This window comes from Haemaphysalis longicornis, unplaced genomic scaffold, assembly GCF_048455015.1.
Source record: "Haemaphysalis longicornis isolate Haplotype H1 unplaced genomic scaffold, Haemaphysalis longicornis Haplotype H1 scaffold_9, whole genome shotgun sequence".
Lineage (NCBI taxonomy): Eukaryota > Metazoa > Arthropoda > Arachnida > Ixodida > Ixodidae > Haemaphysalis > Haemaphysalis longicornis.
The window spans coordinates 143,808,647-143,823,527 of NW_027526460.1; the positions used below are offsets into that span (position 1 = coordinate 143,808,647).

The following is a 14,881-nucleotide window of genomic DNA, read 5'->3' on the forward strand; positions in this document are numbered from 1 at the left end:
GTGGTTCCGTCGTTCCAACATCAACTTGCGCTGGCTCGCACGTCCAAATCAGCGGCCATTTTCCCATAGGCGAAAATCGTTTTTATTTATTTTCAGAATAAACAGGTAAGTACCGTTGTTGTTCCCGGTGTCAAACAAAATAGACCACAAAATGCGACCTTTGTGTGAAGTTTGAGCGCGAACAGAGCGGCGGATCGTTCAGGAAAAAATTTAAAGTGTTCCAGTTATCGTCGCAACACCCTCTACGTTGTCGAATGTCGACCCAAGAAATTCAGGTATGGTGGCTAGAAGGGGCATCCGACTAAAACCCGCCCGCGACCGCCGCCAAATCGGCCTAAACGCACCAAACTATGCTGGCAACGCTGTCGTTTTTGCCTCAAAACGTCTCCAACTTTGGTCTGAAAAATCGAGGGCCTTTGGCCGTGCTGACAACATTGTTTTGCGCATTTTTTGCTTGTCCGTCCGCGCGGGCTGTGCTTCTCCCTGCTTCTCCGGCACCGCTTCGACTGAACGGCCGGACGGCCTGTGCGCCTTCGTGGTTTGGAATCGCAGCTTTTACTCCAACTGAAGTTCCTAGGGTCCTGCCGAGCCTCACGTCAGTCAGTCTGCGCCTCAGCTTCGACGGCGCAAAGTCTGAGACTTCGCTAGCTCGGTTTCGTGGCCGTCAACATCGGTGGTAGCAACAAGCTCGTGAGGAGGTAAGTGTTTAGACTTGTCACATCGCCCTTTTCATACGGAGAAGAAAACATGCAAGGTGATGTTGCCTTTAGTGTTCGTGGTAGAAGTGTAGGCTAATTTCAAAGTGGATAAGCTACATGCCATTTCTTGCGAAAGCACACCCGAAACACACGCTAGTGTCTTAAGGTTTTTTTTTTTAACTTACAAGCTCATATGCGTAACTGTTGGCTAGAATCTGCTGTGGTGTCACTATGCTTACCACTAGTGACAGTTATTACATGGAGGCTTACTACGTTAACAGCTGTAGTAAGCAGAACAGGGGTTTTAGATTGCACGCACAAATGTAAAGCAAGCAATGTTTCGGAGATATTTTTTTCGTATCATGTGTCATCGAGACGCCGCTCACTGCGCTTTCGTTACAGGGGCTGATAAATTTCCACCACAGTCCCAGCATGTGTACGAGTGGCTGATCGGTGACCTGCTCCGTTTCTAAGAGCCAGACCTACCTCAAGAGACTGCTTGTCCAAGCCTTGGCATACAGGGTGCCACTGTTCTCATTGCGGATGTAAGTGTTTCACCGAATCTGCGCTCCCTATCCTGTTTTTCGTAGACAGTGCAGTGCAAGTATATTTCTGTTGAGGAGCCACATATATATGTGGCGCGCGTGCGTGCGTGCGTGCGTGTGTGTGTGTCGATACAATTTGCACCTGTCCTCACAATTTCTGTTCTAATTTTTTTTTTAACAGAATGGAGAATTTTCAGCGTTTGTATGCAGGAGTTTGAAGATAGAAGTTATTTCACAGAATGCATGTCATGACTTATTCTGTTGGAGGGAAAGTGCAATAGAGATACTTGATGCTTTCAATGAACAAATACTGTGTAGCATGCGGTGGGCCCACTTAACACACTCACGTTTGATTCCCGACAGTTGATGTTGAGTGTACGTAATGCAGCTGCTTCTCTTTTTCAATTGCTATAATCGCACTACAAGGGTTGCTGAGCATGGTCGTTTTATATGTTATGGAATTGCTAAAGATTGCAATTTACTAACGTAATTGCACTTCAGCAGAAATTTTCTCAAGCAATACAAGTGTGGTTTCGAAATTCCAGGAGTCTCGTAGGTAATCAAAGAATAGGTAGCAATCGCTACTTTTCGCTAACACGGGGCACTTCTTGGCCGGTCTCACATCACTAGACGAGAATTTTTCTCGAATTGCTCATGCTATAGTCATCGTCCTGAGCCTATTTGTGTACCCTGTAGAACAAGAACTAAGGCCTGCCTGCTTATCTTGCTTTGTCCAGATCCATTTGTTGCCCCTGGGTTTTCTTCTCTCACACCCCTCCACTGAGTGGTGTATTCTTCAGGTCTCTCGTTCCTTGGTGGCATTGTCATAGGTGTGAGCAAGCTTTCATGCGACAAAAGGTGCTTTCGAACGAGTAGGTCATGCCAAGTTCTTTGATGAAAAATTAATCCTGAAAGCAATGTTTGACTTCGATCGTTACGTACAGGTGCCGTCATAAGTGGAGCACGGGAGCTGCGACCGAATTGTATCGGAGCGCCGTGTAGCTGCACCGGCGGTAGATGAAAGCATGAGAACACGCATTTACCGCCGGTGCAGCTACATGGCGCTCCGATGCAGTTCGGCCACAGCTCCTGTGCTCCAATTACTTATGACGGCACCTGTACACAGTCACAGACTGATTTTTTAGATTGTCCAATCATTCAGACACGTCAGTGGCGCTGCCGTCCACCCTATTGTGCCAGTGTATAACGACGTCTGAAACTTAATGTGCTGAAGCCATTCACCATATGATTTTTCTGACTTTTTGTTTGCCGTGACGAGAGGTTAAAATGGCAATAACCGCAGGATCCCTATTGCTGTTCGCTTTATCCTACAGCCTTCAACTAGAATTTTCATGTACCACCCTCTGCTAACCTTTCTTTTTTTTTACTTCATATTTTGGCCATGCAGCATATGAAGAAAAGATAAGACGGTAGAAGAGAGAGAAGGGGTACAAAATCACAGGTAGTCAGGAAATTGATGCCAACAACGGAGAAACTTGTGATGCTTCCATGTGAAGGAGGAGAAAGAGCAGGCTCAGAAGAAGTTGTGCAGTGCCAACCTCCTCTGAGCCTGCTCTTTCTCTTCCTTCACATGGAAACATCATAAGTTAGTTCGTTGTGGGCATTTACTGTGTGTTAGATATTTGCTTCTGGCATTTCTTTTTTTGCTCCGACCCTGGTTTCTACACACGATTATTACCAGTGAGATTTCGTTCTCTGTGTACATTCGTTTTTTCAACTGCTCTCACATTCCCTAGAAAGTTTGAACAATTGGTCAGCTTGTTCATTCATTTAATCTTGCATAACATATTAACTAGAGATGTGCAAACAGGAAATTTCGTACTGTGCATAAAATACAATTAGCAAAAACTGACTGGATTCAATGAATCAAATATATTCGAATACAGATATCTTTTTCATTGTTTATAGAGTTTTTAAAACAAAGTGACAAAAAAGATAACTTCGGCAGTCGTCAGGACCTGAGGCATTAGAATATTTATGTATCGCTAGGAAAATGGTACAAAAAATGGCAAGTAAATAGCAACCACATGCAGCGACGGCAAAACGTAACTCAATGGGTACAGCAAACTGGTAGTGTGGATGATGGTGACAAGCGAAAATGTTTATAACCAGGTTGCTAAGGGAGTCGACAGCAGAAGGCGATGGGCTGACGCCGCCGCTTGCTTTTTGCTGTACAGAAGCATCCCATAAGTGAGCAGCAGCGACGAACGACGACGACGGAGGGCATTGGCGGCAGTTTGATCATTTTTTTTTCACTTGTTGCTGTCACTCGTGCTATCTGTTTGGTGTACCCATTGAGTTACAGTTTTCACGTCGCTTCTCGCTGTCACTGCGTGTGGTTGCCCCTTAAAAGATTAAGACAGTATGGCAAGGCAGCGGAATGAAATTTGGTACACCCTGCCATGGAAAATGCGGTTTCCTCAACATGTTGTGACCAGAGAAATTATACAGTTGGCTACCATTAGTACAAAGTCCGCAACAAAAAAACAGAAGGCATAATAGCGCATTGCCATTGGTCTGCAACAATCTTCTCTTCTTGGTTTTGTTTTGTTGCCTATTCGAATGTGACACAGCTTGCCGTGATAGTTCAGACTTGTGGTGAAAATCGAAGCCTGAAGCTTTCACCACGCAAACTGTTGCACGGAGCTGTGCGCAACAAAGAAGGTTGAGGGCCTCAAAAGAGAGATGCTTACACTGGCACAAGTCTCAAGTGACCGGCTGCTTTATCAGCTATGCGCTGCCTCGGTTGTGATGGTGCCAACATTGCAGTACACGGCGGTGTTTTGACGCTTTAAAATTTCCAATTTTATCAAGATGTGATGTTCACCTTGATGCTTTTTATTCGAAATAACTTTCAATTAATCGAAAAATTGGGTTTCAGCTTTAAATTACCAAGCAATTTCTTCTACTGAATTGAATGTAACATTGGTGGGACCAGAGCATTGCTTCCAATTACCTGAAAATTCCAATTAGGTGATGATCAAGAGTCGACTGCATTTGAATGGCTTGCTCCAGGCATTGAAAAGAGGTTAGGTACATTAGTGGTTGGTGTGACCTTTACTTTAATGCAAGCATTTCCAGCAAGTAATAAACCTTGATTTCTCACTCATACCACCATATTGATGGGAAACTTCTTTCCAGTTTATAAATTTTGCCCAGGTAGCGTTACACCTCAGCCAACATTGGCTGTAAGAGTTCCACTCTTGTGCAAGGCATTTGTGGTAGGCTTTCTTGCATGGCTTCGGCGTCGTGCCGAAAAAGCTAACACTAAAGAAAATGCCATGCAGTGAAGCTTGGAAGTGTCCATCCAAATCTACATGAAGGGAATATTGGGCTTTCAGAAGCCCTAGGATTTAAGGGTATCACAGAGGAAGTTATCTTCAAGGCGGTCGAGGGGACGAAAAGAAGATTAGACTGTTGTTGGACGAAAAGCAGAGAGGGGAATATTGCCTAGGACAGTTACCACCTGTAACAGAAAAAAAAAAAGTATTTTGTGCCTGATAAGCTTTTTGTGCCTGCCCTAAGCAGTGCTAGTATTGAACCAAAAGTGTAAAACATAGGTATATTAGTCCTTTTTGGTAAGATGACATGTCATCACCCCGATACAAAGGGGAAACCAATAGAAATCATCATCATCATCATCGTGTGGCAGAGCCAACTTTTATTTCTGTATTAATGAGCTGCAAACCTTATCTGCTCCATGAGGATAAATATTTAGTGTTGTAAGCAGTGAAGAGCCACTATATTCCCTGGGTACACATGGAGCATGGCTTACAAGGAGAAATAACATACAAAACGAAAGCAAGTCCTTGGTGGCTCCACAACACTGCAGGGCACCATAGCCTCCCAGCTGAAGCTATCAGATTGCGTGGTTTTCATCGGAGCTGTCTGGGAACCTCATGACTCGTGCCTCGACAGTGCACCAGGCGAACCTATCAGTTTACGTGATGTTTGTCGAAGGTATTGGAGTTACTAGCACCGTGTCTCGGTATGGAATGTGGTTCGACATCGGGTGTACTGCTAGATTCTGCGCCAGCTAATACAACATATAAATAGACATCTCATTTTTTTAAATGTTTATGCCCGTGGTGGACTTACTTCTTTTACCCATTTTTTAACTGTAAAACTGATGCTTCACTTAATTATTCTACTACTTCGAGTAAAGTGGATCAGGAAATTTGTAATGCAAGTGAAAGGTGTCGTGACCATACCACTTTTTACATTCTGTCTTGCATGCTCATGCTCCCAGCGCTGCTGCAGCAGCAAAAAAGATATGTAAGGAAAAACACTTTTTAAAAATGAAAAAGGGCCGGAGTTATACAGCTGTATATCATACTTTGACTGGGATAGATAGATTGAACAAACTTCAGAACCAACCAAATTTCAGAGCTGTTCAGATACAGAAATAATTTCTTTGCAACGCAGCTTGCTAAGGCAATTTGCTTGCCATTTCTTTTTTAGAGCGCACCTTTTAAGAGGCCAACTGCACTCAAATTTCACATCGACCAAATTTATTTTAATTTCTAGTATCACCCCACATCAGCTGGGACACGAGTGGTAGCCCCTTGAACTGCCTCGTTAATCAGTCAGAAGCGTTTAAAAAAGCTCCACCGCAGACCACGCTGCACCTGCCGGCAGATTGCGTAAACAGCCATGACACGCCTGTGACGCTCCAGCTGACGGTGGCTTCTTCCTCTGGCCAGCCATGCAACTAGATAACCGGTCAAGCTCTGCTGCGAACGCTTCACCCGTTTGCTGCCCCGCACGCCGTCCGGCCGCTCGCTGGATGGCTGCAATGTCATTTTAATGGCCGCGCTCCTCGATTTCGGTTTCAAAATCACCGGTTTTTGCTAACCGCTTGCGGCGTCCACACGCGTATTTCAGCCGTTGTATTTTGCATCTTGCTTTCTTTTTTCAGCAGACTATACGGAAATGGTGTTTTCAAGAGGTCGAAATTTTGAATGCAGTTGGCTTTAAGTGCCCGCTTGACTCCTGTGGTTTCGTGTGGCCGTCGACTTTGTTGTAACCGAACGAAGAAGAGGGCACTGGAGATAAATGAGATAGAGCAAGCAGGAAGGCATAGGAGGAAAGTAAAATGAAAGTGTGAAAGGGAGGGCAGTACGCAGAGGCCACGCGAGACGTGCTCAGTGGCACCGAGGCGCTGTGAGAAAACGCCAGAGTAGCGTCTGCGTCGTGTGTTCATTGATGACACGATCACTTCCTGAGACACAGCAGCTACACGCTGTCACCGAGAAGACTGCAGTTTGCACTGCGCTCCAATTTTGCATTAGGGAGTATCGTATTCTTGAGCCGTCTTTTTTTCTTTGATGATTATTCCTAGCGCAGTGTTCAGAAAAGTTTGCAGTATCCTAGTTTTGTATCATGTTTACTTTTAGCGCACCCAATGCAGATATGCTGCTACCAATAATCTCAAAATCACACACCGTAAACAGCTCACTGCAATTGAAGAACAAAACACACTTGGTCTGCCGACAGTATTCAGCACATTTATTTTGCATTCCGAGTTTTCGAATGATACTTCAGCTTTATGTGCACAGAGGGCAAAGGTATCATCAGGCTGGACTCCAATGTGCCAGTGTATTTTTCCAACAATGCTCCAACCATACACAAGAAATCGCTGTTTCTGAGCCAAAAGAAAAAAAAACAAGCTATTCTTGGTTGCCCACCGCTTTTCTTGTTTCTTTTTTGTCAGATTCATAGCTTGTTCCATTTCACCCGTTTGGAGAATGCAGAAATTTATGGAAGCTTACCTCAGGTGTCACATACACCTGATGGAACATAGCTTGCACCACATGAAAAAGACAGTGAAAACGTGTCTGTTACCAATGGCTGGTCACACAGAAAGGAACGTATAAATGCGGGGCTTTCTTGAAAGAAAACTAGCAGCAAGCCACACAGCAGCAGCGGCATGACGGAAAAAAAGCGTGCTTACCAACCGAAAGACAGCGTACCTAAATAACAATATGTTGTCACCGATACTTAACAAGAGATTAGGTCGAACACTGTATGCAAATCTGCTTGTATGCATTTAAAATTTGCCGCCAATCTACCATACTGAAGCAACTGCTACAAGCACATTCTACAATTGCTACAAGTGCACCATGATTTGCTACAGCGGATTTCGCGTTTTTCTGGATTAATACCATGCTATTTTGGCTTCTCTATTACCATTTTATATTTGCTTTCTTTGTACTCAGATCGCAATAATTGTAAGTGGCCGCTAAATTTAGCGAAATGTCGATGCTGGTCTGGTAACTTTGATGTAAACAAACATTCAAGATGGCGGCGCCCATGTATGCTTACGGCAATTGAGTTATCGAACTCAAATACCGCTTATTCATTAGTTACGGTCTATATTACGCTGTTTTTGAGCTCAAGTGACGCACCCGAAGCCGGTAAAGCTTCGGAGCCTAGCGGTTCTGCACAGTTAACCTGTGTAAAGTACTAATATTAGCCAGTGGAAGAGGCCGAACTGCTTACCGGCGTTGTCGCACGTCCCGTGGCTGTAACTTGGTTGCTTCATTGGGGCTCTTCAATTTACAGTCTCAGACTCACCGTGGGTAGTCCGCGGGTAGTCCGAGGATTCCCCGAAGTCATGGGGATACATGGGAAAATCGAATGCCGGACTGCTTCTCGGGGAGTCCGCGGTGAGTCCGAGACTGGAAATCAAAGAGCCCTACTGTTTGCGGTTGCGCCGTTGTTTTTATAGTACTCCTTGGATGTTCAGGCATGATTTGCAGTCAGTGTAACTTGCCTTGTGGCATCGATTTCGTTAAAAACTACGTAGAATGACCGTTACGAAGTGTCGATATTCGGATCAAGAACTTGCAGTGACGATGCGATGACGATTGGATGTCTTGCGAGTAACGATTGTGCGAATCAGTCAGTGATCGAATATTATTCTCTAAACATTTAAATTTGATTAAATCTGATTTTTATAGGGTTACAATTTACGAGTAAATTTGTGTAAACGTATGATCCTATCGGACCGCGGTAAGGCGAGGACGACACTTGCAAAAATTGCTCACTGCATCGGTGGCGCAGCTGGTTGCGGTGCGGACGTTCAATGGGCGTGTGTAGCGAAAATAAGAAGTTCATTAAACACTGAAAGCGGGCGTAATAGCCGAACATAATAGACAGGACGAGATTGCAATAGACGTTTGCATGTTTTGGAACATGCAGTGAGCACCTTGCTTACACATTGGTTGACTTCCACGACCAAACGAATATGGTGCTTTTTAAGTGTGAATACACTTTATAAGCGACCCCAAACCATCCACCGCCGGCGGCGGCGGCGGCGGCGTCGGCGGCGTCCGCAGTGCTCCTCTATAAAGAAAAACAGCATCCGGCGCCAGGTTTCGATCCGCGGACTTTGCGGCCGCAGCGCGACGCTCTACCGATCAAGCCACGGACGCGACGGTGATATCAGTGTTGACGCGCCTTATATCTTTAACGCATTCAAACTACGTCGTCAGCGGCGTGCGTTGGCGACTCAGCGGCGTTATAGCGGCTTGATAACTGCGTGGTGTACACGTGATACTACAAACCCGATGGAAGAGATGGAAGAGAAGGCGGCGAGGCGGTGGGCTGCGGGGGCCGAGCGCAAGCGCCGCAAGCGGGCCGACAACCGTGTATTCGCACTTTCACATTCTCCCCCTCGGGGAAATGCGGGGGAATTTTGCTTAAGCTATCACGTATTACTTCACATGGAGTAACCTGGAATGCTATACTCATACACTGCAGGGTTTCGTTACGTTCCAATGTCCATGCAATTCATCCAGTACCAGCACCCCACTGGCGCTCCGCTGAATGCTGGGAGTGCCACATTTTATCAGAAAGTGTGATGTGTACCTGACTATATCAAAATTTTCCTGTATCCACAGAACAAACGTCAGGAGTTCCTCCACAATTTCATCTGGCTAGTCTTACCTTCGGGTGGTGTTGTAGTTGCCAAGGCCAAAATGCATTGGCTAGGAAGCTATGCACAAGTTTATGTATCTTGCCTATGCCACTAGTGCATATGTATACAACATAAGCTGGCACACATATATACATGCACCAGCATATATGCTTACCCAAATGCAATGCATGCCGGATGAGAAAAATTTGTTTACCTAATGTGAATCGATGTGGTAGCGCTCGAACAGTCACTAAGCACTGCTTAGGGCATGTGTAGCATGCTAAGCACTGCTTAGTGACTGTTACTTATCTTGTTTTGTGCAACTAGTTGAGCCACTATTCTGGGTTCAACACATCATGATGACCTTGGCATTTTTTACTCTGCAAAGTTCTAAAAGCGTGATAATGAGCACTAATACCACCTGAATTACATGGCCTCCCTCCCTGAAACTATTGGAAGGCGATAAAGGCGATACGCTGCCCTACCACCAGACGATAAGGCCATGTAAGCTGGATCCTGACTATATATACCCTAGCCTCCTCCTCTTACTGCCGTCTCTGTGCAGTTACTGCACTCTCCATTGGTTCTTGCAGCAACTGCTGTACCTAGCATACCCGACGCCCCTGGGCATTTAGAAAAGCTCATTTGCTCACTTAACATTCTTTCGCTCTGTGAACTTTTGTTATGCCCTGGATGCGGTCTAACAGAAGGGAAAATGTTTGGGCGTGTTGGTTCATACTCTCACGAGAAACATAGCGCAGTAAAAACAATAAGTCGAGGACGGGACAAGTGCAAGGTTTCAACAAATGCTTTATTGCAGGGCCAGCACATATAAAGACATCTGGCCCGTAAGAGGAGAAAAGAAAAAATAAATAAACAACAAAAGATGAGACGAAACCCGCCACATGCCGCCTACACCATGAAATCAAGCTCTGGCTTTGATAAAGCCATAGACAGTCTACGGACACACTGATCACCAGAACATGCTATCTCACTTGCTTCCACAAGTTTCTCGTCAGCCCAGAGCAGTGGTAATTCGAAACAATTGTCTGGTCGTACATGGGATAACAAAGGTTTCCCGATACACACATTTTACAATGGGCAGCCAGGTGGCTGTTAGTGGGATCAATGTCTTGTTCACAGCCCCGAACAGGCTTTTGGGCTTGTGCAGGTTAACCTGCCTAACGCGTGTGCAAAAACCGGTCTGCTCTAAGCTGGTACGCTGTGGGCATCATGCTGTCTACAAAATTTCACTCTCATGTGGCAGTGACTATACTGGCCAAAGAAGCAGATATTTGAATGTCCATTTAAGAGTACAAGAATAAAGTAAGCAGCGTTGCCACTGACGGCCAGCGGGCTGCCCATTGTAAAAAGTGCGTATCGGGATACCTGTGTTATCCCCTGCACAACGAGATGATTGCTTTGCATTACCACCAGTCTGGACTGATGAAAGAACTTGTGGAAGCAGCTGAGATGGCATGTTACGGCGATCAACGCATCAATAGACCATCTATGGCTTTACGAAAGCTAGAGATTTATTTCTTGGTGTAGGCGGCGCGTGGTGGTTTTTGTCTCATCTTTCGTTGTTCGTTTTGATGTTTTCCTTTCTTTCTCTCCTACTATGAGCCAGATGTTTTTATAAGTGCAGGTCCTGCAATAAAGCATTTTTCGAAAGTTAGCTCTTGCCCCGGCCTCACCTTGTCCTTTGTTTCTACTGCACTGTGTTTTCTGTGTGGTCTAACGTTGTTACACTCTTTTTTTCTGTCTTGCACGTCACTTTTTTGTTCCATGCCCATTGACTCCACACTTTGACAAAATGACAGATCCGATTCGATAAGGTAGGGCACTTACCAAGCTTGGGCTAAAATTTATCCGTACTACTTACATCACTACACACCGTCAAAGCCGCCACTGACTCGGGGCAGGAGCCACACCCCACTAAGGAGAGGGTGGGGAACAATGGGCGGGATCGCAACTGTGCTTACAAGAAGATGTGGACCTCACTAATGTAAGAAAGTCATGAAGTAGTGCAGCTTCTTATGTGCAACAGTTACGAACTAGTAGAATGCCACTGTTTCTGTTCCACATCATCATTCCTTCCCTCAGTCTTGTCATCCTTGTCATGCTGGCCATGCCATCTAGCAAGATGAAGAGAACACACCTCCCTTCCAAAGGGGCAATGTTATGTCACCCATGCCTCATTGACGTGAAGCCTCTATTAAGGAGTGCATGTGTGTTTGCTTATGCATACGTGAAATCGCAGTGTGCCCTGCAATCCTTTAAAAGGAGAAATTGATTTTTTTTCCCCTGCAATCCCTTGTCTAACTCTCACTGCACATTTTCTTTTTTCTTTTGCCAGCAGGGAGCCACAAGCCAGGTAGCAACAAACTTGGTGCAGATTGGTACCACTGGTGTTGTTTCCCTGGAGCAAGCCAAGAACTTCTGTTCGTGGTCAGCGGGGTAGAGTGTCTCATCTGTTTGAGCGGTGGACTGGAGCCACGGCACTTGCAGAGCAACAAGAAGAAAGCGATTGTTGTGGAGCAATTCAATGACATCTTGTTGCGCATGCCCTGCCAAAGGGCACAAAGAAAAGTTTTACGAAGTGTTACTGACACTGCTAAACTTTTTTCTTAGCGTGTACATATGTCAGTACTTAGTGGTGCCTTGCATCATTCAGCACGGAATTTTATCATTTTAGCTCTGAAAGAATTTCTAGCTCTGTTATAAGGAATTTTAAGTTTACATTGCTGTCAGCACATATATTTAATGAAGCTTGCTTTCTTTTCCGTACAGCAGTTAAAATTTGTAGGTTAATGCACGGAAGCCATACTTGAGCTGTAATGCATACCGTAGTTGCAGACTATCGGCTAATTAAACCAGTTGGTGCATTAATGTTGTCTAAGACTTTGCGCACGAAGGCAATTTTGTTTGCCTTCATAAGAAAAACGGCTGCTCTAGAAATGCACACCTCGTGCAACTGTTTTAATGACAGCAGCGGAGTGAGGAATGAGTTTAAAAAAAATTGAGAGGGGGTTTATGAAAAGCAGTTTTGCTCTGACCGACTTTATATACAGTGACCTCCCATGCTCGCCGATGCCAAATGTTTTTTTTCTCCTTGTTTGGCCTTTTTTAGTTCTTTCCTATGCCAGTGCAACAGCTTGTGCTGCTTGTGATACCCATTGAAGCATTGTGAGCTATTTGTCCGGCCTGTTGTCAATAGTGTTTCGCCTCCTCCTCAGTTTGTTGCACTTATTATAGGCTCATTGACACTGCGCCAAGTACACCTGTGGGCTCAACAGTGTGCTTCAGTGAATCGCTTTCTAAATGCGAAAATATTACTTGCTACCACAACCGCTGACAATTTCCTAATGCATTCCTAACATTCCACGTCACAGAATGGTGCGCACATCCATGGCATTCCATGGATGGTTGTTCCATGGCGTGGACCAGAAAGAAATAAACAAGAAGCACTTGGTATGCACTGTTGCATATACTGCTACAGAAAAAGAAACATTCGGCGCTTGGTCAATTCCGATATCCTTGCAACACACTCCGTAAGACGTGCAACACAAAAATAAATGTGCATTCAAATAAATTGCTCCCGCAGTCTTTGTTGGCCCTCTGCTTCAGTCGAGGCAGTGCCGCAGCAGCATGGATAGTGATTCTGTAATGAGTGGCTGCACCGAGTGCACTGTCGGGATTGTAGGCTATAGGCGGCATTGGCGGAACGCTCGACAACAAACCGAGTCATAAAAGACGCTGTCGCGCTCTCATCCTGTTTAATATGATGAGGTCCTGTGCAATTTTCTTGCGTTGCACTTTGAGTCAACCCGATGGTTTACTGTTGCATACAGCTGAGAAAGGCCAGCACCGGCATGGCAAAAGCATTTTCTTTTTGTTTGGTTCTTATCGCTTTGGTATACGGGCGTGGCTCAAAAAGATATCACGAAGATAACTATGTGTACGGTTCTCATCGCCGGCCCTGACCAGGGCCAACTCTCGTATACCCAACTTTGCCATTTGTAGGGCTGGCGAGCCACCTTGAGGACAGTGCTACACGAGTGGCACAGTTTATGTGAAAGAGCCGCAGCCCCTGAAGAAGTTTGGATCAACTAGTGCTCCTGCAGCTGGAAAATTGTTATGCTCCCGCGCAAGAATGACGGCATTTCCGTGCTTTAAATGGCCAATTTGGAAATGCTTTGCACAAACTCAAGCGTTTCCTGTCAAATTTCGCATGTGCGCAAATGACCGTCACGCCAAAAGAAAGCTTCTCCATGTAGAGCCAAGGTCGGTAAAGGTTACGAATGTCTGAATGAATGGGAATGCTCAAAAATTAATAATGGTAGTCGAGCCAGACAGTGTGGTACCCGTGTGGTTTAGTTGTATACGTTGACTTTTCCATTGGTGAGAGTCAGGTCTGGACGAGCCATTGTATTCTAGGTGCTGACCGGTAATATACATACTAACTAAAACGGTCGGTTGTTATTGGTACAGCCACTGCATTTCGTGCCAACAGTCGCTCTGTGAGCAAAGTGAAGCTGGTGAGGTTGGAGATTATTTAGCACCACCTGATGGAGTGCGCCGTCCCTACCCAGCAATTTTCAGCACGCTGGCCCTCATTGTCGCCGGCTGCCATGGGAAGGTCGCGATCTATGAAGCCAGCCTGGTTTTAGCCGCAGCGCAGTAAAAAAAAACAGTGCAGAAGGAAAGATCCTTTCATTCATCCTCTTCAACTGACCATACACATAATCCGCATGGATTATATGTGTATTGTTGTTGAAGTGCAGTTGCAGCATGCCAGGATATAATTTTGAATGGGTACGTGTTTACCTCTCATGGCCATTGCTATTCTTTCTGGTGCCTATAGTTTTGTTTTGTACACCTCATTGTAACCACACAAATGGCGTGTACAGTGCATTTGTGTAAATAAAATTTATTTACAAGTGCGATTCCTTTTCTTGTGTTGCACCTTGTCAATATAGTTTGTATCTACTTGTCCAAGTGTCAGTCCTACGAGTAACCTTCATCGCCAGGTCCTGCCTAACAGATTAAAATGAAAATATGGCAGCAAAGCAAGCCATCAAACCTACTTTATTTTTCACTAAGTGCATATAGAAAATTTTCACTGAAGAACTGTCTGTCGGTCTGTGTACACTAGCTGGCAGGAAAGGCCTCCATGGCAGTATTACAAATTGAAGGAGCTCCCATTCGTAACATGACTGGGACAACAACTCGACCGAAATGTTTACAGAGGTGGCACAACTTTGCACTGCTACTGAGAGCATTGCCTACCTGTCTGCTATTTTTGTTTAAAAAGGCAATATCTGGTGTACACCATGGTTTGCTCACTGTTGAAAACAATACCCCAAATTCTGAAAGGCTGCAATAAAATAACACTGGCCTGTCAAAGCAGCACTAAATTTTTGAGTCTTAATATTATAAAATCTGAAAGTAAAGGTCCTATATTGGTCTATGTAATTGAGCGACCCCGACAGCTGAAACATACCGGTCTATGTCCTATATTGGTCTATGTAATTGAGCGACCCCGACAGCTGAAACATACCCTTTTTGTGTGTGTGGGAGGGGGGGGGGGGGAGGGGGAGAGAGGCTTTGTTCAACTTGTGTGCCGAAGCTGCACATGCACCTTGAAGCACACCATATTGGGGGCTATGGATCAATTCTGACCACGTGGGGAC

The 14,881-nt window shown here is 45.1% G+C and overlaps 1 long non-coding RNA gene across 1 annotated transcript; it reads left to right on the forward strand.

The window, feature by feature from the left end:
• Window positions 1-1,104: 1,104 nt before the first annotated feature.
• On the forward strand, window positions 1,105-14,134 carry LOC144152265 (uncharacterized). The gene is made up of 2 exons (XR_013319125.1): window positions 1,105-1,243; window positions 11,545-14,134. It is a non-coding gene; the product is annotated as an uncharacterized LOC144152265 (long non-coding RNA).
• The last annotated feature ends 747 nt before the right edge of the window (window positions 14,135-14,881 follow it).